Source organism: Bos taurus, chromosome X (genome assembly GCF_002263795.3).
Source record: "Bos taurus isolate L1 Dominette 01449 registration number 42190680 breed Hereford chromosome X, ARS-UCD2.0, whole genome shotgun sequence".
Lineage (NCBI taxonomy): Eukaryota > Metazoa > Chordata > Mammalia > Artiodactyla > Bovidae > Bos > Bos taurus.
Genome location: NC_037357.1, coordinates 29,374,960 through 29,388,951, shown reverse-complemented (window position 1 = coordinate 29,388,951; position 13,992 = coordinate 29,374,960). Strand labels below are relative to the sequence as shown.

The window sequence follows — 13,992 nt, the reverse complement described above, 5'->3', positions numbered from 1 at the left end:
AGAGAAATGAAACTGGCTTTTTTAAAAAATCTTTTGGCATGTGTCTGTTTCATAAGTACCATCAAATACTAGAAATACAAGGAAACATCCTCAACTTGTTAAGACTAGTTATAAAAACACACAGCTAGCATATTTGTTTTATACGTGGGTAAAGGATAGCCTCTGTATATTTGCCTTTTGTTCTTTAGTTTTTCATAGCAGGTTAGGAAGCCCACTGGTACCAAACTCAAATTTTTACACATGCAATTGCTTTAAATATAACTTTAAAAGGAAGATTTTTAGCTATTTAGAGCCTTTCTGCTTTTCATATTCTGCAAAACTGCACCCAATATCTGCTGGTCATAAGTAAAATAAACCCTGTGTCTATTAATATACCACAACCACTACTAGCCTTTGGAACTCTCTGACACAGAATCCCGTGCTACTGAGTAACATCACCTAAACACATAAGCCCCCTCTCCAAGTACCCTCTTGCAAGAGAATCCTTTGCCCTCTCTTCTTCTGGGTGGTAAACAAGCCCTCCTGTCTCTGGACAGTCTCCTGCTCTAAGGAATTTCCCCTCTCATGCAATTCTGTCTAAACTTTGCCCAATAAAACTTATTGAGCAATACTGCCACCTCATTGTCACGTTTTTTTTTTTTTTCCCTTTGATTAAGTCCCAAAATAAGTCCCAAATAAATAAGTCACCATATGCTTGGGCTCCCCTGGTGGCTCAGACGGTAAAGCATCTGCCTGCAATTGGGGAGACCTGGGTTCGATTCCTGGGTCAGGAAGATCCTCTGGAGAAGGAAATGGCAATCCACTCCAGCACTTTTGCCTGGAAAATCCCATGGATGGAGGAGCCTGATAGGCTACAGTCCATGGGTCGCAAAGAGTCGGACAGGACTGAGTGACTTCACTTTCACTTTCACTTTCACTTTCACCATATACTTACTGGTAAAAGATTGAACACATTTTCCATAACATCAGGCCTAAGAAAAGGCAATACATCTTGCCACTTGTATTCATTTGCTTGGTCTCCCACAACAAAGTATCATGGACAGGACAACTTAAACAACATAAACTGTGAGAAATCACAGTTCTGGAAAATAGAAGTCTGAGATCAAGGAAACAGTTGCATTGGTTTTTCTGAGGCCCATGGGGGAAAGATCTATTCCAGGCCTCTCTCCTTGGCTTGTGGATGGCCATCTTCTCTGTGTCTTCACCTATTCCTCCCTCTGTGTCCAACTTCCCTCTTCTTGTAGGAACATCAGCTCAGTTGTGTCCGACTCTTTGAGACCCCATGGACTGTAGCCTACCAGGGTCCTCCATCCATGGGATTTTCCAGGCAAGAATACTGGAGTGGATTGCCATTTCCTTCTCCAGGAGATCTTCCTGACCCAGGGATTGAACCTGGATCTCCTGCATTGTAGGCAGACGCTTTACCGTCTGAGCCACCAGGGAAGATATATTGGGTTAGGGTCCATCCTAATGACTTCATTTTAATTTAATTACCTCTGTGAAAAGGCTGTCTCCAAATATGGTTACATTCTGAGGTACTGAAGTTTAGAATTTCAACATATGAATTTAAAAAACACTTGATCCTTGAAAGAAAAGCTATGAATAACCTAGACAGCATATTAAAAATCAGAGACATCACTTTTCCAACAAAGTTCTGTACAGTCAAAGCTATGGTTTTTCCAGTAGTCATGTATGGATGTAAGAGTTGGACCATAATGAAGGCTGAGAGCTGAAAGAATTGATGCTTTGAAATTGTGGTGCTGGAGAAGACTCTTGAGTGTCCCTTGGACAGCAAGGAGACAAAAACAGTCAATCCTAAAGGAAATCAACCCTGAATATTCACTGGAAAGACATGCTGAAGCTGAAGCTCCAATACCTTGATCACAAAGTTCTTTGATGCAAAGAACAGACTCATTGGAAAAAACCCTGATGCTGGGAAAGATTGAAGGCAAGAGGAGAAGGGGGCAACAGAGAATGAGATGGTTAGACAGCATCACTGACTTAGTGGATATGAATTTGAGCAAACTCCAAGAGATAGTGAAGGACAGGGAAGCCTGGCGTTCTGCAGTCCATAGAGTTGCAGAGTCGAATGTGACTTAGTGACTGAACAACAACAATATTCATATTCTAGCCCTTCTACAAGGAACCCAGAACAGCTAAAACAAACTTTAAAAGGATGAACAAAGAGTGTTCATACCTCCTAATTCAAAACTTACTACAAAATGACAGTACTAAAGCAAGAGAGTTTGGCAGTGGCATAAGGGTAAACATTTAGATCCATGGCATTGACTTGAGAGTCCAGAAATATATTGTTACATTTTTATGTATTTATGACAAGATTTCCTAAACCATGCCATGGGAAAAGAGCAGTCTTAAAAAAAAAATAGGTGAGTTTACATAAAAATCAACACTTTCATTTTCACTTGAAAAATTAGAAGTTATCACAGCACTGGATCTGGATTTTTGCTCAAGGGCGGGGAAGAAAGATGAGTAGATGTGACTCTCTTTAAACAATGTCTGATCTCTTCACTTGCCAAACTCACATTCCATTGTAAGTCATTCATTTGATCTGTCTGATTTCTCATCTGGGAAGTGGTTAAATGCTGAGGAGTGTGTTAAAATCTCCAAACTACAAAGTGTATCTAAGTAAGTTTCAGTACTATCAAGGTGTATTGTTACTTAGAAAACTTCCTAATACAGGAGCTAGAAAAGTTCTTATTGATTGTGTATCTACCTAGGACCTCTCTCAACTTACCTTTCTAATTGTATAGTAACTAGCCTGACTTCTGGTATTAAGTCAGATGACCTCCACTTTTGATCAAGTTGTACCTGATATCTGAAAATAAGGACTTCTAGTAACTGTACTGATCATTTTTCAAACTTGAAAAATTAAGGAAATATCTATATATTTATTGAGCCAAATTTTCATACACATTTCTTCAGTCAGGCAAACCTTTTCACCAATATAGACATAGTATTGCTATAATATTTGCTGATATGACATTAAAGAAAATTACACTAGTATTCACATGGGAACAACAATCTATCTCCTTTACATTAAGGACAAATTTTTTTTTATTCAGACAGAATAGCATTACACACTTTAGTAGAATAGAAATTACAGTGATTATACTATATTGTGCGCTGGTTTTTAAAAATGCAATAAGATGATTTTAATAATTAATTACACAACAGGAACTAATTGCCTGTCAGAGGGTGATATGTAGTGGGAGTACTAGAAGGGAAAAAAGTGAATACTATATTACTATCATAAACATTCACTCAATGCTCCTACACAGAAACACACATACACACACACACACACACACAATCAAGAAAGGAAGGAAGGAATATAAAAATATTTTCAATGCAAATATGCAGATAGTGACTTAAAAAGCAAAAATAAATATATATATATATATTTTAGATAACAGTAACAACTATATTACCTAGAAAAGAGAATTCAAAACCTGTTTCTTATTACCATCCAAACAATATAATTAACCATTAAATATACTACTGATATTTCACACTGTAAATTTATTTTCTATGTTACTAACTGCACGTTCCTACATATAACAAAACTACCAGTATGAAAAACTGACAATGGGTTCTCCCTTAAGTTTCTCTCGAAATAAGCTTAGACAACATGAATATAATAATTCCTGGGGAAAATGCACTGCTTCTGTGGAAGTATATGTGCAAATACAGTTTTTTTTTTGAAATATGTTTTAAAAAGCAGAAGTCACTAAGTAATATTATTTCTTAAACTTACTGTGCAATATCTTTTGCTTCCCAGAAAATTATAGGTATTGACATTCAACCAAGATGAGTACACTAACAAGTTGTTTATCTTGATCAAAAGTCACAATAATGTAAAACAAATGTTCTACAAAATATAAAATGAGTGTTCCTAGGAATTATTTTATACATTGGAATCCAATGAGTTTACGAAGGAAACAAAACAAAGAACAATGGAGACAAAGGTCAACAAAAAATATAGACTGTTCCAAAGACCATTTACTTGAATTTACTTAATTTAGTTGAAATTGCTTACTATATTTATTCAACTCACTTCTGAGTGGTCTCAAAACTTGGTAGGAAGGGATGAATTAATTCCTAAAATGTAATTTATGAGTTAAAAATGACAATGTAAGGATTTACATTATTCAAAATAAGTAGTTCAAAAATGTATGGCAAAAACCATCATAACATTGTAAATTATTCTCCAATTAAAATAAATTAATTTAAATAAAAAAGGAAGTATGATAACTTGCTGTCCAAAAAAGAATATATCAGGTTCAGAGGGAATCCTTGGGAGAAAATTAGAGGAACCGAAGTGATAAGATTATGAAACAGATCAGAGCATAAACTCTTGAGAAAAGAAGAGCAATATTGATTGGGTACTGTGTCAGGAGGGAGTTAGACTGAAGGGAGAGCATTGCCAGTTGCAGCAAAATGCACTACAAGTAGATGCCATCCATTTTCCCCAAATCAAGAACCGTACTGTTGGAAGTCACAGCCAGACAGATTTTAAGCCAATTTAAAGGAAGATTTTCTAGGACGCTTTTAACTGGTCACCTTGCCTCTGACATTAACTTACTGCCATCCATCCTTTGCAAAGAATCCAGAATTATCTGAGACATAGCTTCAGCCATGTCATTCTGCATGAGGTAAAGAATGAGCTATAATGTTACTAAATATCAATATGAAAATATAATTAGCAAGGAAATAAAAGATGTTAGAAAAATTCACACTTTGCCCTCTCCCTCCCAGTAGCGGACTCTGTTCTTAAGGATTTAAATGTCATTGCTTCTGCATAATTGCTTTTCTTTGTTCATTTTGTGCCATAATTAGAATATCTATTTAGGTTTCATCTGTGGCCTTGCTTAGAGTCTGTTAACCATAAGAAAAGAGCATACAACCTGGGGTCCTGGTTTGGATTATCAACAATGGACATAGTAGGATATTCCAGAATTTTATTTAACTGTGTTGTCATTGTTCAGTCAGACACGTTAACCCATCCCCTTCCCTGCACATCACTAAAATCTTATCATGAGAATGATAAAGTCAAGGAGAGAAATTGAGGGGAAGTTACTGTAATTTGGAAATTATGACATTTTGGGGAACACCTCCTTTCTCTGAACAGAGGGTATAATTTGACTACCATGTGGCAGGAAACAAATGAACAATAAAAACTTTTAAAATTTTGCTGGTAAAATTATTTTTCACTTTTAGGTTATACTAGTAATCAAGAAATCCATGAACACATGAGAGATGAGCTTTCATCTCATAATGATTCCCCTGACTTTGGAACTGTGTCCAAAGTACTTAACAGTATATTCCAGGCTCTCTAGAATCTGGGCTCCTTAGCTCCATATGTTCATTTATGAAACCCTGAACTCTAGGCCTCTACCTGCATTGTTTCCTTTATGGGAAATATCATCCAACTCCTGTGCCCACACTATCTATCTAGTCATTTTTCACAAGTGAATTGTCTCCTCTTTAATGAAGTCTTTCATAATCCAACTTCCCCCTTTAGAGAACTATACCCTGTATATGTTCTTTAAAACCTACAGTATTTCCAGGCACTTACCTATCCATATTTGTTTCCATCGACTAGAGTCAAGTCATCGAGGGCAAAGATTTTGCCATTAGAATGCTGTTTTTCTCATTAGTGCTTAGTATTGAGTTCAGTTCAGTTCAGTCACTCAGTCATGTCCAACTCTTTGTGACCCCATGGACTGCGGTGCTCCAGGCTTCCCTGTCCATCACCAGCTCCCAGAGCTTACTCAAACTCATGTCCATCATGTTGGTGATGCCACCCAACCTCTTATCCTCTGTCATCCCCTTCTCCTCAAAAATTTACCTGTTATATGACAGTTTAAAAACCAAAATTATGAACTAATATTTTTCCTTTTCAGTAAGAATAATTGATATACCAGTGTGATAAAATATTTGAATTGTGTGTTCAATGAATACACGATATCTGTATGTTGGGGGCTTTAATATAGATCAAAATGGAGAACATTTCAAGTATCCTGTAAAGCTCTTCTAGTGTTTCAACAAGTCAATACTCTCTCAAAGTTTAAAACTATATCCTCTGACCTCTAATACAGGACCATAAATTAATTCCACATTTTCTTGAATTTCATGTAAACAACATGTGTCCTTATCATCACATCTCTGTCACTCAGCATGTCTGGGAAATTAACCAATATTGTTGCCTGTCATCAATTATAAAAATACACAAATATAGGGAAATGTATTTATCTTTTCCACTGTTGATGGACTAATAGTTGTTTCCAGATTTAAGCTATTATGTATACATCTGGAGAACACTCGTGTACAAGTGTTTTGGCAGATAAGCTGTCATTTTGTTTGATTATATACCTAGGAAGAAAATTGCTAGGTCACAGCATATACATATGTTTAGCTTCAGTAGACACTGTCAAACATATTTCCAGTGAGACTGAACCAATTCATACACTCACCAGCAGTATCTGAGTATTTAGTTGCTCTGCACCCTTGCCACACTTCATGTTGTGAAGTCCTTTTCATTTAGCCATTCAGATGAGGATTTATTGTTATCATGTGTCTTTACTTTGCAATTACATGATGATTAACAATACTGAACAACTCTTCATATACTTCTTCAACATTTATCACCTTCCACAAAGGTCCTGAGTTTATCTTTCTTTTTTTCCAGCTTTATTGATATATAACTGACACAGAACATTGTGTATGTTTAAAGTGAAGAGGAACTAAAAAGCCTCTTGATGAATGTGGAAGTAGAGAGTGAAAAAGTTGGCTTAAAGCTCAACATTCAGAAAATGAAGATCATGGCATCCAGTCCCATCACTTCATGGGAAATAGATGGGGAAACAGTGTCAGACTTTATTTTTGGGGGCTCCAAAATCACTGCAGATGGTGACTGCAGCCATGAAATTAAAAGACGCTTACTCCTTGGAAGGAAAGTTAGGTCCAACCTAGATAGCATATTCAAAAGCAGAGACGTTACTTTGCCAACAAAGGTCCGTCTAGTCAAGGCTATGGTTTTTCCTGTTGTCATGTATGGATGTGAGAGTTGGACTGTGAAGAAGGATGAGCATCAAAGAATTGATGCTTTTGAACTGTGGTGTTGGAGAAGACTCTTGAGAATCCCTTGGACTGCAAGATCTAACCAGTCCATTCTGAAGGAGATCAGCCCTGGGATTTCTTTGGAAGGAACGATGTTGAAACTGAAACTCCAGGACTTTGGCCACCTCATGCAAAGAGTTGACTCATTGGAAAAGACTATGATGCTGGGAGGGATTGGGGGCAAGAGGAGAAGGGGACGACAGAGGATGAGATGGCTGGATGGCATCACCGACTGGATGGACGTGAGTCTGAGTGAAATCCGGGAGTTGGTGATGGACAGGGAGGCCTGGTGTGCTGCAATTCATGGGATCGCAAAGAGTTAGACGCAACTGAGAGACTGAACTGAACTGAAAGTGTACATTATGAGGTAGTCATATGCTTTATCTCATAAAGTGTACAGTGTGATGATGTAAAACACATAAATATTATGAAATGCTTACCACAAAAACATTAGTTAACAATCCTCACCTCACATAATTACCATCATTAGAGAAATGCAAATCAAAACTAAATTGAGGTATCACATCAGCCAGAATGGCCATCATCAAAATGTTGACAAATAACAAATGCTGGATAGAATGTGAAGAAAAGGGAACCCTACTACACTATTTGTGGGAATGTAAATCGGTACAGTCACTAGGACGAACAGTGTGGAGATTCCTCAAAAAACTAAAAATACAGTTGCTGTATGATCATGCAATCACACTCCTGGGCATATACCCAAAGAAAATTATAATTCAAAAAGATACATGCACCCCAGTGTTCATTGAAACATTATTTACAGTAGCCAGAAGCTACCTAAATATCCATCAACAGATGAATGGATAAAGATGTGATACATATATAGAATGGAATATTACTCAGCCATAAAAATAATGAAATAATGCCATTTGAAGCAACATGAATGGACCTAGATGATCATACTAAGTGAGGTAAGAAAGAGCAAGACAAGCATATGATATCACTTATATGTGGAATCTAAAATAAATGTGACAACAATGAACATATCTATGAAATAGTAATAGACTTGGAGACATAGAGAACAGACTTCTGGTTGCCAAAGGGGAGAGAAAGGGGGATGGGGAAGTGAAGGATTGAGTCTGGGATTAGCAGATGCAAACTATTCTATGTAGGATGCATAATCAAAAAGGACCTACCATATAGCACAAGGAAATACATCCAGTATCCTGAGATAAATCATAATGAAAAAGAATATGAAAAAACAATATATGTGTATATAACTAAATCACTTGGCTGGACAGTAGAGATTCACATATTATAAATCAACTATACTGCAATAAACTAAAAAGAAGAACATAGGCCCTAGATGTTATAATGAGACAATAAGTCTCCTTATTCTTTAAGTCTCTTTGACTTGGATATTCTATTATTTGTAGCCAAACCACCTTGATGCACTTAGCTTGCAGAAAATTCTAAGTTTAGGATTTTCATGTGAATGTTCTACTAAAACTAACAAAGTCTGGATACTTAAAGTTCATTCTTAAGACTAACAACAGAATGCCTCCCAAAAAACATCTAGATACTTGCTGTGTAAGCATCCTTGATATTGAATTTCCTCTAGTAAAAACCTAAGCAGTTAAATTTTAACTGACTGTAGAAAAGATAACTTTCAATCATTGTTTTGGATACAAGGTAAAGTCTTTAAAATGTTAGTTGCTTTTTTTTTATTATACTGAACTCATGACATGAAATTAGATATGAATATAGTAATCAGAATATGATGGTTTACTGTAGTACCTTAGACTGATTTTCATGCCTTGCTACATTGATAATCTAGCTCAAAACTCTGTTTTACACAGAAAATTAAACAAAACAAGGCTGACCTAAATTTTAAAATGCAGAGACAAGATAATTTGTGATCTCCTGAAATATCCCACTCTAGAATCATTAACATGCAATAAACTTTTGAGTTTAGAATCATTAACTAAAGTAAAATAAAATAAAACACTTTGTTTCTTTGCTTCAAGTGCAAAACAAAGCAGTTCTTGACTTTCCCAAGGGAATAAATCCATTTAAGAAGTGCAGACAATATTGTAAAGTTAAAAAATAAAATACAATAAAAAATTAATTTAAAAAACATAAATAAATTTTTAAAAAATTTAAAAAAAAGAAATGCAGAAGGAGCTTCTAAGCTGTGTTCATTTCAGTTTAGTCACTCAGTAGTGTCCAACTTTGCAACCCCATGGATTGCAGCACACCAGGCCTCCCTCTCCATTGCCAACTCCTGTAGTTTACTCAAACTCATGTTCATTGAGTCAGTGATGCCATCCAACGATCTAGCCCTCTGTCACCCCCTTCTCCTCCTACCTTCAGTCTTTCCCAGCATCAGGATCTTTTCCAGGGAGTCATTTCTTCACATCAGGTGGCCAAAGAATTGGAGTTTCAGCCTCAGCATCAGTCCTTCCAATGAATATTCAGGACTGATTTTCTTTAAGATGGACTGGTTGGATCTCCTTGCAGTCCAAGGGACTCCCAAGAGATTTCTCCAACACCACAGTTCAAAAACATCAATTCTTAGGTGCTCAGCTCTCTTTAGTCCAACTCTCACATCCATACATGACTACTAGAAAAACCATAGATTTGAGTAGATGGACTTTTCTTGGCAAAGTAATGTGTGTGTTTTTTAATATGTTGTCTAGGTGGTCATAACTTTTCTTCCAAAGAGCAAGCATCTTTTGATTTCATGGCTGCAGAAACCATCTGCAGTGATTTTGGAGCCCCCCAAAATAAAGCTTGTCACTGTTTCCACTGTTTCCCCATCTATTTGCATGAAGTGATGGGACCAGATGCCATGATCTTAGTTTTATGAATGTTGAGTTTTAGCCAACTTTTTCACTCTCCTCTTTCACTTTCATCAAGAGGCTCTTCAGTTCCTCCTCACTTTCTCCCATAAGGGTGGTGTCATCTCCATAATGTGAGGTTATTGATATATCTCCCGGCAATCTTGATTCCAGCTTGTGCTTCATCCAGCCCAAAATCTAGCATGATGTACTCTGCATATAGTAGGAAAGTCAAGAAAGTAGGAAGTCAAGAAACACCTGGAGTAACCGGCAAATTTGGCCTTGGAGTACAGAATGAAGCAGGGCAAAGGCTAATAGAGTTCTGCCAAGAGAATGCAATGGTCATGGCAAACACCCTCTTCCAACAACACAACAAAAGACTCTACATGTGGACATCACCAGATGGTTAACCCAGAAATCAGATTAATTATATTCTTTGCAGCCAAAGATGGAGAAGCTCTATACAGTCAGCAAAAACAAGACCAGGAGCTGACTGTGGCTCAGATCATGAACTCATTTCCAAATTCAGACTTTCATTGAAGAAAGTAGGGAAAACCACTGTACCATTCAAGGATGACCTAAATCAAATCCCTAGTGATTACACAGTAGAAGTGTGAAATAGATTTAAGAGACTATATCTGATAGACAGAGTGCCTGATGAACAATGGACAGAGGTTCATGACACTGTACAGGAGACAGGGAGCAAGACCATTCCCAAGAAAAAGGAAAGCAAAAAAGCCAAATGGCTGTCTGAGGAGGCCTTACAAATAGCTGTGAAAAGAAGAGAAGCAAAAAACAAAGGAGAAAAGGAAAGATATACCCATTTGATTGCAGAGTTCCAAACAATAGCAAGGAGAGATAAGAAAGCCTTCCTCAGTGATCAGTGCAAAGAAATGGAGGAAAACAATAGAATAGGGAAGACTAGAGATCTCTTCAAGAAAATTAGAGATACCAAGGGAATATTTCATGCAAAGATGGGCACATTAAAGGACAGAAATGGTATGGACCTAACAGAAGCAGAAGATATTAAGAAGAGGTGGCAAGAATACACAGAAGAACTGTACAAAAAGATCTTAATGACCCAGATAGTCACGATGGTGTGATCACTCACCTAGAGCCAGACATCCTGGGATGTGAAGTCAAGTGGGCCTTAGGAAGCATCACTACAAAGAAAGCAAATGGAGGTGATGGAATTGCAGTTGAGCTATTTCAAATCCTGAAAGATGATGCTGTAAAAGTGCTACAGTCAATATGCCAGCAAATTTGGAAAACTCAGCAGTGGCCACAGGACTGGAAAAGGTCAGTTTTCATTCCAATCCCAAAGAAAGGCAATGCCAAAGATTGTTCAAACTACCACAAAATCACATTCATCTCACATGCTAGTAAAGTAATGTTCAAAATTCTCCAAGCCAGGCTTCAGCAATACGTGAACCATGAATTTCCAGATGTTCAAGCTGGATTTAGAAAAGACAGAGGAACAAGAGATAAAATTGCCAACATCTGCTGGATCATCAAAAATGCATGAGAGTTCCAGAAAAACATCTATTTCCACTTTATTGACTATGCCAAAGCCTTTCACTGTGTTGATCAAAACAAACTGTGGAAAATTCTGAAAGAGATGGGAATGCCAGACCACCAGACCTGCCTCTTGAGAAATCTGTATGCAGGTCAGGAAGCAACAGTTAGAACTGGACATAGAACAACATGCTGGTTCCAAATAGGAAAAGGAGTACATCAAGGCTGTATACTGTCACCGTGCTTACTTAACTTATATGCAGAGTACATAATGAAAAATGCTGGGCTGTATGAAACACAAACTGGAATCAAGATTGTTGGGAGAAATATCAATAACTTCAGATATGCAGATGCCACCACCCTTATGGCAGAAACTGAAGAAGAACTAAAGGGCTTCTTGATGAAATTGAAAGAGGAGAGTGAAAAAATTGGCTTAAAGCTCAACATTCAGAAAACAAAGTTCATGGCATCTAGTCTCATCACTTCATGGCAGATAGATGGAGAAACATTGGAAACAGTGGCAGTCTTTATTTTGGGGGGCTCCAAAATCACTCCAGATGGTGACTGCCGCCATGAAATAAAAAGACACTTACTTCTTGGAGAAAAGTTATGACCATCCTAGACAGCATATTAAAAAGCAGAGACATTACTTTGCCAACAAAGATATATCTAGTCAAGGCTGTGGTTTTTCCAGTAGTCATGTATGGATGTGAGAGTTGGACTGTGAAGAAAGCTGAGCGCCAAAGAATCAATGCTTTTGAATTGTGGTATTGTGAAGACTCTTGAGAGTCCTGTGGGCAGCAAGGAGATCCAAACTGTCTATCCTAAAGGACATCAGTCCTGAATGTTCATTGGAAGGCTTGATATTGAAGCTGAAACTCCAATATTTTGGCCACCTGCTGCGAAGAGCTGACTCATTTGAAAAGACCCTGATGCTGGGAAAGATTGAAGGCGAGAGGAGAAGGGGACAACAGAGGATGAGATGGTTGGATGGCATCACTGATTCAATGGACATGTGTCTGAGTAAAGTCTGGAAATTGGTCATGGACAGCAGGCCTGGCATGCTACAGTCCATAGGGTCACAAAGAGTTGGACACGACTGAGCATCTGAACTGAAATGAACTTTGAATGTAAGTTAAATAAGGCCAATGACAATATACAGCCTTGACATATTCCTTTCCCAATTTGGAACCAGTCTGTCATTCCATGTCTGGTTCTAACTGTTGCATCTTGAGCTGCATACTGAATTCTCAGGAGGCAGGTCAGGTGGTCTGGTATTCCCATCTCTTTCAGAATTTTTCAAAGTTTGTTGTGATCCACAGTGTCAAAAGCTTTAACATAGGCATTATAGCAAATGTATTTCTGAAACACTCTTGCTTTTTTGATGATCCAACGCATGTTGGCAATCTGATCTCTGGTTCCTCTGGCTTTTCTAAATGCAGCTTGAACACCTTGAAGTTCAGTTCACGTACTGTTTAAGCCTCATTTGGAGAATTTTGAACATTACTTTTCTAGCATGTGAGATCAGTGCAATTGTGTGGTAGCTTGAACATTCCTTGGCATTGCCTTTCTTTGGGATTGGAATGAAAACTCACTTTGTCCAGTCCTGTGGACACTGCTAGCTTTCCAAATTTGCTGGCATATTGAGTGCAGCACTTTCACAGCATCATCTTTTAGAATTGTAAATAGCTCAGCTTGAATTCTATCACTTCTTCTAGCTTTGTGTGTAGTGATACTTCCTAAGGCCCACTTGAGCTCTCATTCCAGGATGTCTGGCTCTAGGTGAGTGATAACACCATCATGGTTGTCTGGGTCATTAAGATCTTTTTTGTGTAATTCTGCTAAGTACTCCTGCCACCTTTTCTTAATATCTTTTGCTTCTGTTAGGTGTATACCATTTCTGTTCTTTATTGTGCCCATCTTTGCATGAAATGTTCCCATGGTATCTCTAAGTTTCTTGAAGTGATTTCTAGTCTTTCCCATTCTATTTTCCTCTATTTCGTTGCATTGATCACTGAGGAAGGCTTTTTAAAAATCTCTCAATGCTATTCTTTGGAACTCTGCATTCAGATGGGTATATCTTTCCTCTTCTCCCTTGTCTTTCACTTCCCTTCTTTTCTCAAATGTTTGAAAGACCTCCTTAGACAACCATTTTGCCGTTTAGGATTTTTTTTCTTGGGGATGGTCTTGATCATTGCCTCCTGTACAACATCACAAACCCCTCTCTATGGTTCTCCAGGCACTCTCTGATCTAATCCCTTGAATCTATTTGTCACTTTCACTGTATAGTAGTAAGGGATTTGATTTAGGTCATACCTGAATGGTCTAGTGGTTTTCCCTACTTTCTTCAATTTAAGTCTGAATTTGGCAATAAGGAGTTCATGATCTGAGCTACAGTCAGCTCCCGGTCTTGTTTTTGCTAACTGTATAGAGCCTCTTCATCTTTGGCTGCAAATAATATAATCAATCTAATTTCTGGGTTAACCATCTGGTGATGTCCATGTGTAGAGTCTTCTCTTATGTTTTTGAAACTGTA

The 13,992-nt window shown here is 37.6% G+C and overlaps 1 protein-coding gene and 1 non-coding gene across 2 annotated transcripts in view; both read right to left on the bottom strand.

Moving 5' to 3' along the window:
• LOC527529 (RNA polymerase II elongation factor ELL2-like) overlaps window positions 1–13,992 on the bottom strand; it is a 143,680-nt gene that overhangs the window by 56,330 nt on the left and 73,358 nt on the right. The gene's annotated exons all lie outside the window — the stretch shown is intronic.
• Window positions 1,371–1,443, bottom strand: TRNAC-ACA (transfer RNA cysteine (anticodon ACA)). The gene has a single exon. It is a non-coding gene; the product is annotated as a tRNA-Cys (tRNA).